This window comes from Tamandua tetradactyla, chromosome X, assembly GCF_023851605.1.
Source record: "Tamandua tetradactyla isolate mTamTet1 chromosome X, mTamTet1.pri, whole genome shotgun sequence".
Taxonomy (NCBI): Eukaryota; Metazoa; Chordata; class Mammalia; order Pilosa; family Myrmecophagidae; genus Tamandua; species Tamandua tetradactyla.
The window spans coordinates 97094386-97114852 of record NC_135353.1 but is presented as its reverse complement, the minus strand read 5'-3'; the positions used below and the strand labels follow the sequence as shown (position 1 = coordinate 97114852).

The 20467-nt window shown below is 36.4% G+C and overlaps 1 non-coding gene across 1 annotated transcript; it reads left to right on the top strand.

The window, feature by feature from the left end:
- Nucleotides 1-4910: 4910 nt before the first annotated feature.
- Nucleotides 4911-5017, top strand: LOC143672256 (U6 spliceosomal RNA). The gene has a single exon (XR_013169726.1). It is a non-coding gene; the product is annotated as a U6 spliceosomal RNA (small nuclear RNA).
- Nucleotides 5018-20467: the final 15450 nt, after the last annotated feature.

Below are 20467 nucleotides of genomic sequence, written 5' to 3'. Positions count from 1 at the left end.
CTATGTCCATTAGGGAGATTGGTCTGTAGTTTTCCTTTCTTATAGCATCTTTACCCAGTTTTGGTATTAAAATTATATTAGCTTCATAAAATGAGTTAGGTGGAGTTCTTTTTTCCTTAATTTTTTGGAAAAGTTTGAGCAAAACTGGTGTTAATTCTTTCTGGAATGTTTGATAAAATTCCCCTGTGAAGCAATCTGGCCCTGGGCTTTTTTTGTAGGAAGATTTTTGATGACTGATTGAATCTCTTTACTTGTGATTGGTTTGTTGAGATCTTCTATATCTTCCTGAGTCAGTGTAACTGATTGCTGTGTTTCCAGAAATTTGTCCATTTCATCTAAGTTCCATAGTTTGTTGGCATATGGTTGTTCATAGTATCCTCTTATGATTTCTTTTATTTCTCTAGGGTCTGTGGAAATTCACCCCTTCTCATTTCTGATTTTGTTTATTTGCATCCTCTCTTTTTTTCTTTGTCAGTGTTGCTAGTGGCCCATCAATTTTATTGATTTTCTCAAAGAACCAACTTTTGGATTTATCATTCTATTGTTCTTTTGTTTTCCTAATCATTTATCTCTGTTTTAATCTTTGTTATTTTTCTTCTTCTATTTGCTTTGGGGTTAGTTTGCTGTTCTTTCTCAAGTTCCTCCAGGTGTACTGTTAAGTCCTCGAATTTGCTCTTCCTTGCTTTTTAGTATAGGCATTTAGGGCAATAAGTTTCCCTCTCAGCACAGCCTTTGCCACATCCCATGAGTTCTGATAAGTTGCATTCTCATTTTCATTCATCTCCAGATAGCTACTGATTTCTCTAGCAATTTCTTCTTTGACTCACGGGTTGTTTAAGAGTGTGTTATTTAATCTCCATATATTTGTGAATGTTCTCATTCTTTGGTAGTTATTGAGATCCAGCTTCATCCCATTGTGATCAGAGAAGGTGCTTTGAATAATTTCAATACTTTTAAATTTATAAAGACCTGTCTTGTGCCACAGCATATGATATATCCTGGAGAATGTTCCATGAGCACTAGAGAAGAAGGTATAACCTTGTGCTTTGGGGTGGAATGACTATATATGTCTGTTAGGTCTAATTCATTTATCAAGTTGTTTAACTCCTCTATTTCCTTGTTCATCTTCTGCTGGTTGTTCTATTTATAGAGAGAGTGTTGTATTGAAGTTTCCTACTATTATTGTTGAAACATCTATCACTCCCTTCAGTTTTGCCAATATCTGTCTCATATACTTTGGAGCCTCTTGGTTGGGAGGATAAACATTTATGATTGTTATATCTTCTTGGTGAATTGATCCTTTAATTAGTATATAGTGTCCTTCTTTGTCTGTTATAATGTCTTTACATTTAAAGTCTATTTTGTCTGATATTTGCATAGCTACTCCTGCTTTCTTTTGGTTACATCTTGCATGGAAAATTTTTTTCCATCCTTTCACTTTCTATTTATTTGTATCCTTGTGTCTAAGATGAGTCTCTTGTAAGTAGTATATAGCTGGGTTATGTTTCTTAACCCATTCTGCCAATCTGTATTTTTTAATTGGTAAGTTTAGTCCCTTAACATTCAAAGTTATTACTGAAAAGGTGTTTCTTGATTCCACCATGTTATCTTTTTTGTTTTATTTCTCAGATCTATATACTCTTTTACCCTCTTTCTCTTTGTATTCTTTAAATTACCCTTAATGGTACTCTTTAATTCTGTGTCCTCCTCTAGATCTCCCTCTCCTGTATTTTTTTTTTCAGCCAGTGGAACTCCTTTTAGTATTTCTTGTAGGGCCTATCTCCAGTTGACAAATTCTTTCAGGACTTCTTTGCCTGTGAAAACTTTAATCTCTCTCTCAATTTTGAAGGACAGTTTGGCTGGGTACAGAATTTTTGCCTGGAAGACTTTCTCTTTCAGGATCTTGAATATGTCATACCACTGCCTTCTCGCTAGTTGAGTAGTCTGAACTCATTCTTATTTGATTGTCCCTGTATGTAGTATACTGTTTTTCTCTTGCCAGTTTCAGGATTTTCTGCTTCTCTTCAACATTTGACAGACTGATTAGTATGTGCCTTGTGGAAGGCCTATTGAGATTTATTCTGTTAGGAGTTCTTTGGGCTTCTTTAACTTGTATATTTATGTCCTTTATGAGTGTTGGAAAGTTTTCCCCTATCATATCCTCAACTATTCCTCCTAGCCCTTTACTCTTCTCTTCTCCTTCTGGGACACCAATGATTCTTATATTTGGTGTGCTTTGTTTTGTTTATCATTTCCCTGAGTTTTCACTCAATTTTTTCCATCTTTTTTGCCATTTGCTGTTTTGAGTCTTTGAAGTCAATTATCCTGTCCTCTATATCACGTATTTTCTCTTCTGTCTCTTCAAATCTGGTGTTGTGTACCTCTAGCATGTTTTTTATTAGGTCAACAGAGGCTTTATTCTTTGTGACTTCCACTATTTTTCCATTTATTTTTTCAAATTCCTCTTTGTGCTCTTCTACTGTCCTCTTAATCTCCTTTATGTCATTTCTAACCCACTTATTTTATTAAGTAGAGTTGTATGAACATCTTTGATTAGTTGTTCCAATGTCTGTGTCTCCTCTGATGTTTTAATTTCATCTTTAGGCAGAGCTATATCTGTCTGTATTGTGATATGCTTAGTGATCTTCTGCTGTCTTCATCGCATGTAAATATCTTGATTGGTATGGGTGCAGGTTGGGAATGTTATGCTGATGGTTGTGAATGTGGGCACCCAGTGGCCAGGGAAGATGTAACTGTGGTGGTGCACAGGTCTGGGGGGGCATAACCCTGTTGTGCACTAATCTAAGACATGGGGCCCTTTTTGTGCACAGGCATAGAGCTGTGGCAGCAGGTCTGCATTACGCTTTTGTGGATTGGGGGCAGATGTGACCTGGCTGCTCAGGTTGGCACTTTCTCAGGGCTGGGAAGTGAGGCGGAAGGCTGTGCACATGCATGGTTCTAGGTCTGTTGTTAAGTGTGGTTTCCAAAGCTGAATTACTTAATTGGGGCCCGTGCACTTGCTTGGGCCTGGGAGTGCCATAAAGGGATGTGCTGAGTTCAGGGAGGGCAAGGTGAAGCTGTGCGACACTATGGGTGGGGGCGGGTGTAGCCTAGGTATGGAGGTTAGTGCCCACAATCTTTATGTGCTGGCAACAGCCTTCAGGGAACAGGGAGGGGGAGGTAGTGCTCAGGAGGTGTGCTGGGTTGGGTTGCATTGGGGGTGGAGGTGGGGGTCAGATATGTGCACTGAAAGCTGGTGGGCTCGGGGCACCTGGAGCATGGGGAATGGGAGGGGGTGATGGGGTTCAGGTGCATGGGTGTGGGGTGTGGGGTGAGTCACCGGTCACATGGCTGCCCCGGTAAGGGGCTTACTTCCTAGTCCTGTGCTCCAGTTTGTGCACTCCTGCAAGCTCCACACCTCCGTGCCAGGCTCCTGCCTTCTGCCTCTCAGTTTCTCAGCCTCCACAACCAGGGCTGCCGCATGTGGTGCAGAAGGCTCTCCCAAGTCAGCTGCACTCCTGATTCACCACCTAAGTTGCCCTCCTGACCCCTCTCCAACTTTTCCATGGAACAGGGCTAATTTTGAGCCACAGTACTGGCCATTTTCCCAGAAGTCTCCATACATTGATTTTTTTTTTTTATGTTTTGTATTCTGTATGGCGAGGTCACATTTCATTATTTTTCCATGTGAGCCTCCCATTATTGCAGCACCATTTGTTGAATTTTTGTTTGCTTGCTTTGCTTATTTTTTTTTGGGGATGTACATATGAGGAATTGAACCCAGGACTCCCACATGGCAGGTAAGAATTCTACCACTGAATTACTCTTGCACCCCCTGAGAGAATTTATATCAAGACATTGGCCTTGCAAGAAATTTGAAAGGGAGTTCTTCAGCTGAATAAAAAAGACAAGAGAGAGAGGTCTGGAGGAGACCACATATTTGAAGAGTACTAGTAAGGGTAAGTTAATGGATAAAAGGAGAGAAAAGGAAAAATAAATAGCTCTGACAAATAAAAACCAAAGGATAAGATGGTAGATTCAAGAACTGCCTTTAAAGTAGTAACTTTGAATGTTAATGAACTAAATTCACCAATTAAAAGATACAGAGTGGCAGAAAGATTTAAAAATAACCCCCCTTTATATTCTGTTTACAAGAGACTCATCTTAGACCCAAGGATATATACAGACTGAAAGTGAAAAGATGGGAAAAGATATTCTACACAAGCTGTAACCAAAAGAAAGCAGGAGTAGCTATGCTAATATCAGACAAAATAAACCTTAAATGAAAATATATCATAAGACACAAAGAAGGACATGGCATATTAATAAAAAGAACAATTCACCCAGAAGAAATAACAATCATTAATGTTTATGGACCCAAACAAGGAGCTCCAAAGTACATGTGGCAAATACTGTTAAAACTAATTTCAATATACTACTCTCTTCCATAGATAGAACAACCAGAGGATCAATAAGGAAATGGAGAACCTAAACAATGTGACAAATGAGTCAGACCTAACAGACAAATATAGATCATTACATTACAAAACACCATGACATAGATTTTTCTCTAGTGCTCATTAAATGTTCTCCAGGATAGATCATATGCTGGGGCACAAAACAGGTCTTAATTAATTTAAAAAGATTGAAATTAGTCAGAGCACGTTTTGACCATGATGGAATGAAGCTAGAAATCAATAACCACCAAAGAACAAGAACTTTCACAAATATATGGAGATTAAATACAACACTATTAAACAATGAGTGGGTCAAAGAAGAAATTTCAAAAGAAATCAGTAAATATCTGGAGATGAATGAAAATGAGAAAACAACATCTCAGAATTACGGATGCAGCAAAGGCAGTGCTAAGAGGAAAATTTTGCCAAAAATGCCTATATTACAAAAGAAGAGTGCTCACTTCAGCAGCACATATACTAAAATTGGAATGATACAGAGAAGATTAGCATGGCTCCTGTGCAAAGATGACACGCAAATTCATGAAGCATTCCATATTAAAAAGAAAAAGAAGAAGAAAGAGCAAAAACTGAGGACCTAACTGCTCACCTGGAGGAACTGAAGAAACAACAGCAAACTAACCCCAAAGCAAATCGAAGTAAAGAAATAACAAAGATTAAAGCATAATTAAATGAATTGGAGGAAAAAAGAACAATAGAAAGAATCAATAAAACCAAAGTTGGTTCTTTGAGAAAATCGATAAAATCAATGGACTCCCTAGCTAGACTGACAAAGAGAAAAAGAAGATGCAAATGAACAAAGTCAGAAATGGGGGGGGGGGGGTCCACAGTGTCTCAGCAGTCAGAGTTCTCGCCTGTCATACCAGAGACCCAGGTTCGATTCCCAGTGCCTGCCCATGCAAAAAAAAAAAAGAAAGAAAAAGAAAAAGGGGGATTATTACCATGGACTTTGAAGAAATTTTTTAAAAAATCATAAGAGGTTACTATGAACAACTGTAGGCCAACAAATTAGACAACTTAGATAAAATGGACAAATTCCTAGAAACACACAAACAACATACACTGACTCGAGACAAAATAAAAGACCCCAGCAAATCAATTATAAGTAAAGAGATTCAATCCGTCATCAAAAATCCTCCTACAAAGAAAAACCCAGGACCAGACAGCTTCACAAGGAAATTTTACCAAGCATTCTAAAAAGAAATAACACTATTCCTGCACAAATGCTTCCAAAAAAATTGAGGAAAAAGGAACACCACCTAACTTATTTCATGAAACTACCATCACTATAATACTAAAACTGGATAAAGATACAGGAAAGGAAAACTACAGACAAATCTCCCCAATAAAGATAGATGCATTCTTAACAAAACACTTGCAAATGAAATCCAATGTCACATCAAATGAATTATATTCCATGACCAAGTGGGGTTTATTCCAGGCATACAAGGGTAGTTCAACACAAGAAAATTTATCAATATAATACAACAAATTAATAAGGCAAAAGGTAAAAATCACATGATTATCTCAATTGATGCTGAAAAAGCATTTAAAAATTCAGTATCCTTTTCTGATAATAAAACAATTTAATAGGTTAGAATTAAAGGTAACTTCCTCAATATGATAAAGGGCATATATGAAAAACCCATAGCCAGCATTATACTCAACTGTCAGTGACTGAAAGTCTTTTTCATGAGTTCAGGAATGAGACAAGGATGTCCACTGCCATCACTATTATTCAACATTGTACTGGAAGTCCTAGCTACAGAAATCAGGCAAGAAAAAGAAATGAAAGCCATCCAAATTGGGGAGGAAGTAGTAAAACTTTCATTATTTGCAGATGATATGATCCCATACTTGGAAAACCCTGAAAAATCTGCAACAACGCTATTTGAGCTAATAAACAAATTCAGTAAAGTGGTGACATACAAGATTAATGTGCAAAAACCAGTAATGTTTCCATGCACAAATAATGACCTAACTAAGGAGACAACTGAGAAAAAAATCTAGTCACAATTGCAACAAAAAGAATCAAGTATCTAAGAATAAACTTAACCAGGAATGGAAAGGATTGATACTCATAAAACTACAAAACACTGTTAAAAGAAATCAAGGAAGATCTAACTAGGTGAAAGACATTCTGGTTCATAGATAGAAAGGCTAAATGTCATTAAGATGTCAATTATACCCAAATTCATCTACGATTCAATGAAATACCAATTAAATTCCAACAACCTACTTTGAAGACTTGGAAAAGCTACTTATCAAATTTATTTGGAAGAGAAAGGGGCCCCAAATAGCCAAAACCATACTGAAAAAGAACGAAGTGGGAGGACTTACACTTCCCAATTTTAAAGCTTATTATAAATCCACAGTCGTCAAAACAGCATGGTATTGTCACAAAGATAAGCATATTAATCAATGGAATCAAATTGAAAGTTTGGAAATAGACACCCAAATCTATGGTCAATTGATCTTTGACAAGACCCCCAAATCAACTGGGACAGAATAGTCTTTTCAGTAAATGAAGCCGGGAGATTTCAATAAATGAGGCTGGGACATCCATAGCCAAAAGAATGAAGGAAGCCCCCTTCCTCACACCCTATACAAAAATTAACTCAAAGTGATTGAAGACTTAAATATAAGTTCCAGTGCCAAAAAAGTTCTAGAAGAAAATATAGGGAAACATACAACTCAACATATAGAAGAAAACATCTAGAAGAAAATATAGGGAAATCATACAACTCAACAACAAAAGCACAAACAACCCAATTACAAAATGGGCAAAAGATATGAATAGATATATTTCTGAAGAGGAAATGCAAATGGCTAAAAAGCACATGAAAAGATGTTTATCTTCATTAACTATAAGAGAAATGCAAATAACAAAAGCACATGAGATATCATTTCACGCCCACAAGAATGACTGCCACTAAACAAACAGGAAACTACAAATGTTGGAGAGGATGTGGAGAAATTTGAACATTTATGCACTGCCGGTGGGAATTTATAATGATACAGCTACTGTGGAAGACAGTCTGGGGTTCCTCAGAAAACTAAATATAAAATTGCCTTATGACCCAGCAATACTACTATTCAGTATACACCCAGAAGAGCAACAAACAGACATTTGCACACCATTATCATAGCAGCATTATTTACAATTGCCAAAAGATAGAAACATCCTAAGTGTGCATCAACAGACATGGGGATAAACATAATGTGGTATTTACCTATTATGAATATTATGCAGCAGTAAGAGGAAATAAGGTTCTGAGGCATATGACAATATGGATAAATCTTGAGTACATAATGCTAAATGAAATAAGCCAGACACAAAAGGATAGCTACTATATGATTTCACTAATATGAACCCCCTAGAAAATGTAAATTCAGAGTCTTAAAATGTAGAATATAGGAGACCCTAGAGATAGACATGAGCTAGAGAAGGGAGAATGGTTATGTAATATATAAACACACTAGTTCACGAGATTGAACTTAAAAGTATGGGAAGGGATAGAGATGACAGTAGTTCATTTGTGGGTTTATAAGTAATGGTGCCATATTGAAGGTGAATATGATTAAAAGGTCTTTTTAGAGCCACATACTTCACCAATTAGCACTACAAATATAAATTTTTGCATGAATTTCTTCAAAAGCCTGACACTTCTACAAAGAGTTAATAATAGAAGGGTATATGTGAAAAACTACATGCTGTAATATACATTTAACAGGACTACATCACTAGTACCATAATACTAGGGGTAAATAATTGGGGGGGAGGACAAGAGGTAAAGGGAGTTTTAGATTTTCTCTTTGATGTGGGTTACTATCTGTTATTTTTCTCTTTGGAGCTATGAAAATTGTCTAAAACTGAGAGTGACGACTGCACAATGAAGTGAGGACTGTGAAACTTTGTTTATTTTGGATAGAATATATGCTATATGAATATATCTCAACAAAATCTGAAGATTCAAAATATATGAATAGAAAGTTTCAAGTGCTAGATAAAATGTGGAGTGAGAGGTATACCTATTCAATGTTGGTAGGGTAGCAGAATGGGGCAGTCCTTCTGGAGAATAATGTAGTGGATACACAGGAGCCTAAATATAGGGTCACCATATCATTACGCAATCCTGTTACTCAAAATAACTGAAAGCAGAGACTTGAATAGACATTTGCACACTGAAGTTTATGACAACATTTTTCATGATACCCAATTGATGGAGGTGGCTGAAGGGTAACTTGACTGAGAAACAGAAGGGCGAATTATGGTAATACATAAGATAAAATAATGTGTGGCTACAGAAAGGAATGAAGTCCTGAGGCATGCAATGACATGAACAAACCATGAAGACATTATGTTGAGCAAAACAAGCCAGAAACAAAAGGACAAATATTGTATGGTCTCTTTTAGGGTCTCTTTTAGAAAATACTTATAAGAAAATTGGGGCATAGATTATAAGCTCTTACAGCTGTAATTTATTCCTGAGCTTTAAGTGATATTTCTAAATTCTGAGATGCTTTGCTATGTATATATAACCTGGTATTTCCCTGGAACTTTGGGAACCTGTGTGACACCTAAGACTCAGAGTTGGATTTCTGCAGCTCTGAAAGTCAGCATTCTTACATACAGCAACTGTTAAAGAAGCCAAAAAAGAGATCAGTCTTCAATTAGAGATAAAAACAAAGTTGACCTCCTTGGGACTAAGGCAAATCAGAATAAAGGGTGGAGGATGATATTGTCTGTATTTTAGAAATTCACCTATCGTATGAGACAAAATTCAGAAAGGATTATTTTGCTGAAAACCTAACTTTTCTGAAGCACACAACTTAACTAAATCTGTCTGGCTAGTTCAGTTAACCTAAACACAAGGAGATTAAAAATGGGAAAGAGGTCTTGCAATCTTGTATAGCTTAATGCAATACCTGGATACGTTCCAAAGTATGGTGCGCAGATAATTATAAAGTTTGGCAAAGTCCCTTGAGGGACTGGAGAAAAAATGTGGAACTACTAATCTTTCCCACTTGGGAAATCCTTGATACTCTCTTAAATATTGGGGACTCCCAAGTTAATAGGCCAAACCCTTAATCTTGAGACTTGCTTTTATGAAACTTATTTGTCTAATGGAGAAGCTAAGCTTACCTATAATTTTGCCTGAGTTATTTCCAGAGAACCTCTTTCATTGCTTAGATATGGCCTCTCTATCTCAGTCCAACTCTGCAAGTAAAATCATTACCTTCTCCACTACATGGGACATGACATCCAGGGGTCTCCCTGGCAATGTGGGAAGGGTGAGCCCAGTTCTGGCACCATAGGATTTACAAGGACTACCTGACCAAAAGAGAGACAATAGATGTAATAAAATAAGGTATCAGTGGCTACAAGATTTCAAATAGTCAAGTAACTTACAAGTCTGTAAGTTACTCTTACGCTAGTATCAGGTAGATATTGTTAATTGCCAAGGTATGCCAAGACCCAACCAACAGTATTCCTATAAACCCTAAAGAACACCCAGTGTTCTCTTTGAGACTATGGATGGTTCACTCACTAAAAGATCAGTATCTCCAAGAGCATCAACCAGTTGCATCCCCCATCCCATAATTTTTACACTGCTTTTCAACATGAAGAAGTTAGACTGGTCATTGCACAATTATCCCCAAATATTGGGAGAAGGATCAAAGGAGAAGGAGGAGTTGTAACAGAGAAGAGAGGATTTAACAAATGAGTACAACTTCTGAATCATTATATTGATATTTCTTTTTATTCTCCAGTGTCTTAAACTAGCTAGAAGGAAATACCTAAAATTGTGGAACTATAAACCATGCCATACTTGAAAGTTTGTTCTAAAACTACCTTTTAAAATGTTATTTGAAGTATATCACTTTATATATCTATATAGATATATTTTATATTTCACAATAAAAATGTTTTTAAATGCTGCTGGGAAAACTGAATCTCCATTTGGAAGAAAAAGAAGGAAAAATCCTACTTCACACTTTATACAAAAATCAACTTGCAATCAATCAAAGAGCTAAATATGAGACCCAGAACAATCAAATTTCTAGAAGAAAACGTAGGGAAACATCTTCAGGACCTTGTTTTAGGCAATGGTTCTTGGACTTTATACCCAGAGCACAAGCAATAAAAGAAAAAAATAGATAAATGAGAACTCATCAAAATTATAAACCTTTGCACTTCAGAAGATTTTATCTTTAAAGTAAAATGACAACCTATACAATGGGAGAAAATTTCTAGAAACCACATATCCAACAAGGGTTTAATATCCAGATATATAAGGAAATCACCCAACTCAACAACAAAAAGACAAACATCCCAATTTAAAAAATGGGCAAAAGTCTTGAACAGACCTCTCTCCAAAGATGATATACAAATGCCCAGAAAGCACATGAAAAAGATGCTCAACATCATTAGCCATCAGAGAAATGCATGTCAAAACCACAATGGGAAACCATTTCACACCCTTAGAATGGCTACTATTTTAAAAATGGAAAATAAGTTTTGAAGGCAATGTGGAGAAACAGGAACACTCATTCATTGCAAGTGGCAATGTATAATAGTGCAGCCACTGTGGAAGACAGTTTGGCAATTCCTCAGAAATCAAAGTATAGAACTACTGTGCTGGTTTGAAACTGTTATGTAGCCCCCCAAAATTTCTTGATCCTGATTCAATATTGTTGGGTGGGATCTTTTTTATTTAGTTATTTCCATGGAAATGTGACACACCCAATTGTAGGTGGGACCTTTTGATTAGGTGGTCTCCATGGAGATGTTTCCACCCATTCAAATTGGGTTGGTTACTGGAGTCCTTTAAGAGGGCACCATTTTTGGAAAAAGCTTCAGAGCTGACAGACAGAGATGTTTGGAGATGCAGAAAGAAAACTCCCCCAGGGAAGCCGTTTGAAATGAGAAGCTGGGAGAGAAAGCTAGCAGATGTCACCATGTCCCTTCCCAGCTAACAGCAAAAGCCCAAACATGATCGGCCCTTTCTTGAGTCAGGGTATCTTTTCCTGAATGCCTTAGTTTGGATATTTTTATGGCCTTAGAACTGTAAACTTGTAACAATAAATTCCTTTTATAAAAGCCACCCCATATCTGGTACACTGCATTTCCAGAAGCATTAACACACTAAAACAACTATCATATGACCTGTCAATCCCACTACTAGGTATATGCCCCAAAGTATTGAAAGCAGGACTCAAGCAGATATTAGTACACCAAGATTCATACGGGCATTATTCACAATTGCCAATAAAAGGAACCCAACTGCCCATCAACCAATGAATGAATAAATAAAATGTATATATATATACACACACACACACACACACACACACACACACACAATGGATTATTATCCAGCTTTAGAAATAAATGAAGTCATGACACATGCAACAATACTGATGAATCTTGAAGACATTCTGTTGAGTGAAATAAATCAGATACAGGACAAATATTTTATGACTTCCCTGATTTGAAATCATTAGAACAAGCAAACTTATGAGTCAAAGTCTAGAATACAGATTTCCAGCAGATGGGGTGGGAATAGGGCATGGGTATTTAAGGCTTAAATTTCACAGGGTTCAACAGAATCAACTAACAAAAGGACAAATCCCACTTACTTGGCTCTCTGGAGGACGACAAAGACCCAAAGACTCCACAAATATTGATTTGAAGAAAAAGAAAATTAATCACAAAAATCAGGTAGGAGATTGTCATCCTGGGCCTACAAGTCCAGACCCCCTCCTCACTGCATCCCATATAATCAAGGGTTGCACAGAGGCAACATAGCCCAGGTCCCTACTGCCACAGATGCAGATTATAGAACCACTCACAGCAGCTAATTAGAACTCCACACACATCCAGGCACAGGGACCCATCTTCAGAGACCCAAGGAGGAACACAAGTAGTTGATGAATGCCAGATACAATAGAGCCCCTAGAGGGGAAAAAAGAGAGAGACTGCAGCAAGAGTGGAACACACCAACCCAGTCTCTGTTTATTGGTCAACCTGAATACTAAAAGGAACTTTCTGGATTGACCTACCTTTCTTTTTTATGTGTCTCCCTACATAAATGAATTTCTATATCTATACACACACACACACAGAGGCAGATATGTGATACGTATATCATGGAATTTTGTTCACAACATGTTTATTTTCTTTCTTTTTTTTTTCCTGGGGGGCTTTATGGGCCAGGAACCAACTCCAGGTCTCCTCCATGGCAGGCGATAATTCTACCACTGAACTATCCGTACTCACTTTTCTTGATTGACTACATCTGGATCCCTGGAACAGGATACTCTAACAGGAATGAAACCAGAAGTAGAATAGCTTTAAAGGAAAAAAAGGGGAGGGAGGTGAACTGCTGTAAGACAGGATGAACTGAAAAATGTCAAGGAAAAGGGGGCACTGAGTGAGGGAGAGAATTTAAACAAATCATAGTTGCTGGGGATAAAATTATGCAAAAAAATAAAAGACTCAATGAGAACAGATCAAGATTCTCAGAGAAGTAACAGAAGAAAGGAAGCTTTCTCCTGGAAGTGAAACAATTGCAGAAAAAATGCAATCCTAAAAATTGCACCATATATCCAAGGCAAGAATCAAATGAAGAAGAGCTAAGAAAATCTAAACAGTTAAAACACAAGCTACTCTAAAGGCCCAAAATAAGTTGGACCTAGCACCAAAGAAGAGCCTTAACACAAAGCCAATCAACAACAAAACCGTAGATAAGAAGGATAAATGGACCTTTAGAGTTCCCATCACGATAAGCAGATGCCTAGACATCAGCAAAAAGTCATGTTACTTTGGAAAACAGGAAGATATGGCTCAGTCAAGGGAACAAATTAAAACTTCAGAGGAGACTCAGAAGTTAGAACAACTAATCAAAAATGTTCAAACAAATCTCCTAAATTAATTCAAGGAGATGAAGGAAAATACGCATTAAGAGATAAAGGATATTAAGAAGACAATGTGTTAGCATAAAGAAGAATTTGAAAGCATAAAAAATATATATAAATTAGTAGGATGAAAGACACAATAGTAGAGATTAAAAATACACTATAGTCATTCAACATCAGATTTGAACAAACAGAGGAAAGAATCATGAACTAGAAGATGGGACCATCTAAATCATACAGTCAGAGGAGATAGAACAGAAAAAAAATGAACTGTATCTCAGGGATTTGAGTGACAGCATGAAGTGCACTCACATATGTGTTAGGGTGTTCCAGGACAAGAGAAGGGAAAAGGACACAAAGAATATTTGAGGAAATAATGGTTGAAAATTTCCCAAATCTTATGAAAGACATAAATGTACATATCCAAAAAACACAACATACTCCAAACAGATTAAATCCTAATAGACCTACTCCAAGATACATGGTAAGATTGTCAAATGCCAAAGGTAAAGAGAGAACTCTAAAAACAGAAAGAGAAAAGTGACTTGTCACATACAAGTTATCATCGATAAGAGTTAGTGCTGATTTTTGATCAGAAACCATGGAGGGAAGAAGACAGTGGTATGATATAGTTAAGGTACTGTAAGAGAAAAACTGCCAGCCAAAAATTCTTGGCATGGCAAAACTGTCCTTCAACAATGAGGGAGAGTGAAAATATTCACAGATAGACACTGAGAAAGCTGTCAAAAAAAGAATTGCCCTAGAAGATGTATTAAAGGGAGTTCTACAGGTTGAAAGGAAATGACAGGAGAGAGTGTCCTGCAGTAGGGTGAAGAAATGAAGATCATTGGTAAGGCTAACTAAAAGGGTAAGTGCAAAACACAATAGTATTGTATCCTCAATATACAACTCTACTCTTCAACTCATATAAGAATCAGAATATGATTGAATGAGAAAGAAAAAGGCATATTTCCTGATAGACATTCAAAATATAAAGTCATAAAGTGGGACAAAAACAACATAAAGAGAAGAAACAGAGGGATATGGGAGCAGAGATGGTGTATGCTATTGAAGCTAAGTTGGTACCTTTTCAAATCAGCAGATTATAGATATAGGATGTGTAATACAAACCCACAGCAACCACAAAGAAAGTATTTTAAAAATATTTAGAAACAGAAATGAAAAAGGGATCAGTCAGATTCATCACAAGGTGTTAATAACAGAGTGATATATGGGAATTTGTAAACCTAAAACATCTCTCACAACAAAAATTAAAATTTTTATGCTTTTTATTTGCATTCTCATGTACTAAAAATGTGCAGTCCAAAATGAAATTAGGAAATAATTCCATTCACAACAATCAGAATATTACAACACTTAGAAATAAATTTTTAAAAAAAGAATTGCAAATATTGCACACTGAAAATTACAAACCATTATTATTGAAAGAAATTAAAGAAGATCTAAATAAATTGAAAGACATCCCATGTTCATGGATCCAAAGACAACATTGTAATTATAGCAACAGTTCCAAAATTGATCTATAATGCAATGTCTATCAAATTTCCCGCTAGCATTTTTGAGGAAATGAATGCGCTCATCCTAAAATTTATATATAGAAAGCAAGAGAGACTCAGAATAGCCAAAATTATATTTGAAAAGAACAATTTAGTGGATTTACATTTCCTGATTTCAAAACCTTCTACAAGCTACAGTATTTAAGATGGTTTGGTACTGACACGAGGATAGACATATTGATCAATGAAACAGAATTTAAAATCCAGAAATGAACCCATACATTTATGGTCAGTTGATTTTCAACAAAGCTACCATTGCAATTCAATGCAGAAAGGACAGTCTTCAACAAATCATGCTGGGACAATTTTATAGCCACATGCAAAAATATGAATTTAGACCCTTACTTCATACCATATACAATAATTAACTTAAAATGAATAATAGACTTAAGTGCAGGAGTTAAAAGTATAAAACTCTTAGAAGAAAACATAAGGACAAATCTTTGAGACCTTGGTTTCAGCAAAATTTCTTCGGTACATCATAAAAGGGATGTGTGATAAAAGAAAAAATGATAAACTGGATTTCAGCAAAACTAAAAACTTTTGCATTTCAAGACACCACTAGCCAACTGAAAGGACAAGCTACAGACTGAAAGAAAGTATTTGACCACTATATGCTTTATTAAGGACTTCTACCCAGAGTATATAAAAGGCACCTACAACTCAGTAAGACTACCCAATTTTACAAAGGGAAAAATAGCCGTATTCAAATCCTCATGGAAGCTTCACTCATAATACCCAAAACCTGGAAACACCCAAATGTCCCTCAATTGGTGAATAGTTAAGCAAACTCTCCTACATATATATATATATATATATATACTGTGGAATGCTACACAGCAATAAAAGAAATGAACCATTGATACATGGAACAACTTGGATAAAACTCAAAAGAAATCTGCTGTGTGAAAAAAGCCAATCCCCAAAGGTTATATATACAGTATGAAACAATTTATAGCTTATTCATGAAATCATAAAATTATAAATGGTGAACACATTAATGGTTTCAAGAGAGTGAGAGGGGTGAGGGAGTGGGAGGGTGTTGGGTGTGGTTCTAAAAGAGCAACAAGAGGGATCCTTGTAGTGATGTAACTGTTCTGTATCTTGATAGTGGTAGTAGTTATGCAAACCTACACATGTGACAAATGCATACACACACAAATTAATGTATATATAATAGCAGAAATATGAATAAGATAGATGGATTGTTTCAATTTCCTGGTAGTTACAGTGTAGTAACTGTAAAATTACTGTAAAAATTCAAAGTTTTACCACTGGAGGATACTCGTTAAAGGGAACACAGGGTCTCTATTATTTCTTACCTTAACCTGTGAATCTACAAATATCAACAACAACAAAAAACTAACTTTTTTTAAATGGGGAAAAGATTTTAATAGACATTTCACCAATGAATATATGCGAATGGTCAATAAGGACATGAAAAGATGCACAACATCATTAATCATTAGGAAAATGCAAAATAAAACCACAATGCAATACTATTTAGTACACATAATAGATATAGTCAAAATGCCATACAATAACAAGTGTTAGTGAGGATATGGGGAATATTGAATCCTTATACATTGCTGATTGGAATGTAAACTAATGTAGCCACTTTGGAAAATAGTCTGGCAGTTTCTTAGTAAGTTCAACATAGACACCATATGATTCAGCAATTCCATTCAAAGGTATCCAAGAGAAGTGAAAGCACATGTCCATGCAGAGACATGTATGTGAACGTTCATAACAGCATTCTTCATAATATCCAAAAGGTGGAAACAATCCATCCATCAATTGGTGGTGGTACTGATGGTTTGGTACTGACATGAGGATAGACGTACTGATCAATGAAACAGAATTTAAAGTCCAGAAATGAACCTATACATTTATGGTCAGTTGATTTTCAACAAAGCTACCATTGCAATTCAATGCAGAAAGGACAGTCTTCAACAAGTCATTCTGGGACAAATGTGATATATTCCTACAATGGAATACTATTCATCAATTAATCTAAGCAAAAGAAGCTGGACACAAAAGGACACACATTGTGTGATCCAATTTATTTGAAATGTCCAGGAAAGTTATTTTTTTTATTTTTTAAACTTTTTTATTGTGTAGTATAACATATATACAAAGCAAAGAAATAAAAAAGCAATAGTTTTCAAAGCACTCTTCAAAAAGTGGTTACAGGATAAATCAGTTTGTCTTGGGCTATACCATATGATCCTCTTATATTTTTCCTTCTAGCTGCTCCAGAATATAGGAGGTTAGAGGGCTTAAATTATTTTTCATCATCACAATTGACTCTTAGTTCCTTCTTTTTTTGTTAACAATAACATATATACAAAAAAAGCTACAAATTTCCAAGCACAGCACCACAATTAGTTGCAGAACATATTTCAGACTTTGACATGGGTTACAATTTCACAATTATAGGTTTTTACTTCTAGCTGCTCTAAAATATTGGAGGCTAAAAGAGATATCAGTTTAATGATTCAGCATTCATATTCATTTGTTAAATCCTTTCTTCTCTGTATAACTCCACCATCACCTTTTATCTTTCCATCCTTCTTTTTAGGAGTGTTTGGGCTATGGCAATTCCAAATTTTTGATATTGGAAGGATCTGTCACTAATGTGGGGTAGGGAGATGGAACTATCCAATGTTCTGGAGAGGCCGGGCTAGGTTTCAGGACTTATGTGGACCAGGAACCCATCTGGAGGTTGTAGGTTTCTGGAAAGTTACTCTAGTGCCTAGAACCCTTGCGGAATCCTATATACTGTCTTAGGTGTTCTTTAGGATTGGCTGGAATGGTCCTGGTTGGGGGTTGGCAGGTTATGATAGGTAGTAAGGTCTACCTGAAGCTTGCATAAGAGAAACCTCCAGAGTAGTCTCTCAACTCTATTTGAACTCTTTCTGCCACTGATACTTTATTAATCACACTTCTTTCCCATTTTGGCCAGGATAGAATTGTTGATCCCATGGTTCCAGGTCTGGATTCATCCCTGGGAGTCATCTCCCATGTTGCCAGGGAGACTTTCACCCCGGATATCACTTCCCTTGTAGGGGGGGAGGGCAATGATTTCACATGCAGAGTTGGGCTTAGAGAGACTGAGGCCACATGTGAACAACAGAGGTCCTCCAGAAGTAACTCTTAGGGATGCCTATAGGTTGTCTAAGCTTCTATGCTACCTACATAAGCTTCACGAGAGTAAGCCTCCTGATCTAGGGCATGGCCTATTGATTTGGGTGTCCCTAAAGATTGACATAGTATCAGGGGATTCACTGACGATAAGGTTTAATAGTTCTATAGTCTTTCTCCCCTCCGTCAGGGTACTTTGCCAATACAGGAAGGTAATCTTTAGAGACAAAAAGTAGATTAATGGTTGCCTGGAGTTGGAAGTGCGAATGGCAAGGTGATTGTAAGTGAACAGGTTTCTTTGGGAGGGGGTATGGAAATGTTCTAAAACTAATTTGTGGTGATAGTTTCACAACTCCATAAATTTGAGTCATTGGATCATACACTTTAATAAATTAATGAAATAAAGCTGTTGGTAAATGGTTACAATTCTTTTCTGCTGTTTTAAGGTTGAAACCCTCTATCATTATACCTGTGATGTAGTATATTAGGGTTTCCATCCATCCAATGGGAAAATTACCCCTGTGCCCAGTTTAGCACATCAGACAGAATGTTACATGGCCTACTTTCTTCCTCATTCAGTACTTGCTTTACTATTTTCAATGATTACTTAAGTATGCTTTGGAAATCATGTGTTTGCTGACAATGGATAAACAAATTGTGCTTTTCTCAGCTTTCCCAACTCCACATTACCAAACAAATTACCTTTAGAACCAAATATGCCTTTTCAGCATGATATATATGCAGGGAAACAGATGTGCAGATTTGACTATATTGTCAGTTTCTCAAGTACAGCACTTCACTGAACTGCTTTGTCCTTTTGACATCTAATTGCAGGGGCCTCTTTCACTTCTGTTTAGAATTTCTCTTTCCCCCTCCTTCCTTGCCATCCCTAATAGGCATCATTTCATAGTTCCAGCACCTCATTTGCACTTGTCACAAGTTCACTCCCTATTCCCTTCCGTTTCTCTCCTTCAAATAGACTAGACTAGACTAACCTAGACACTAGGCTAATCCTGAGTAGTGAAAAGGAGAAGCTACCATTTAATTATTAATCAGTGAAATATTTCCCTCTAACATTAACCCTGGGGACATGTGTAGATAATTTGTTTGGAAAATTTTTAATGTTGTCTATGGTTTTTTGTTTCTTGAGAGAGAACTGTTGCAGAATATTGAATTTGACCTTAAATCTAAGATCTTTCACCCTCTTAATTGGCAAGTGATAATTATTTCTTGACAACCAAGTAAAGTCAAGTTATACCACATGTGTCTTGCTAGAAGACTGTTGTGAAATATTTTAAGATTCCCATCTTTTATTGCAATATCTGACTAGTAGATAAAGCTCTCTATACCACAGAAAGCTAGGTTTTATTACGTATTGATAGTGTTACCACTTATTTTTAAAGTTCCTAAAAAATCAAGCTTTTAAATACAATGGGAATTTTTCACTTTAATAATCTAAACTCCTTGATAATGATGACGGACTGAACAGTGTATCTTATAGAAATAATTTATTCCTCCCTCTTACACCTTAAATATATTATTTATATTGCTATACTGCTAATGTAATATTCATCCTAAATTAAAATTTGGCTGTGTCTGTCTCAGCAGTCTCACCATCTAACTGAAATGCAGCTGTAGTGTAGTAGAGCACTGAATGTGGTATTAGCATACCGGGATTGCAGTATTTGTTCTGTTATTTAGCTGCTGTGTGACTTTGCTGTCTCAATGATTCCTGAATTACCACATGGATTTTTGCACTGCTGTCAAGTATGCAACATTTGGGGACATTGCTTGGAAATAAAAAATACATGATCTCTACAAAATAAATATAATATTTAAATAAGAAAATTTTGGACAAAAGTCACCATAAACCTGAATGAATTAAATTTCCTGAGACTCAGTTTTCTCTGCCATTTATTAGCTCCATGACCTTGGGCAAGTTACTTATTCTCTCTGCATCTAGGTTTCCCACCAATAAAACGAAGTCGCCACGGTACATACCTCACAAGGTTGTGGAGGATTAATGAGATGTACACATAGAGCACTTAGTACAGTGATTGCCATTTAGTAAATCCACCATAAATGTTATATGATAGAAGTAATAACAGAAAGTTTTCCTCTTGGTTAAATGTTAATAAAAATGCTTGCTCAGCCTCCCCGGATTGTGGCAAAGTTCTGATGCAAAAGTCTTTTAAATTGTAATGCCGAACATAAGTTAGATATTTAGGGAAAATCCTAATCTCACTTATAAAAAATGCTTCTCCTCGCCTGCCTGCACTAGGGTAATAATACCAACATTAATTAACAGGAAATGAAATCAGAAGCTACGTCCCCCGGATACAAGCACCA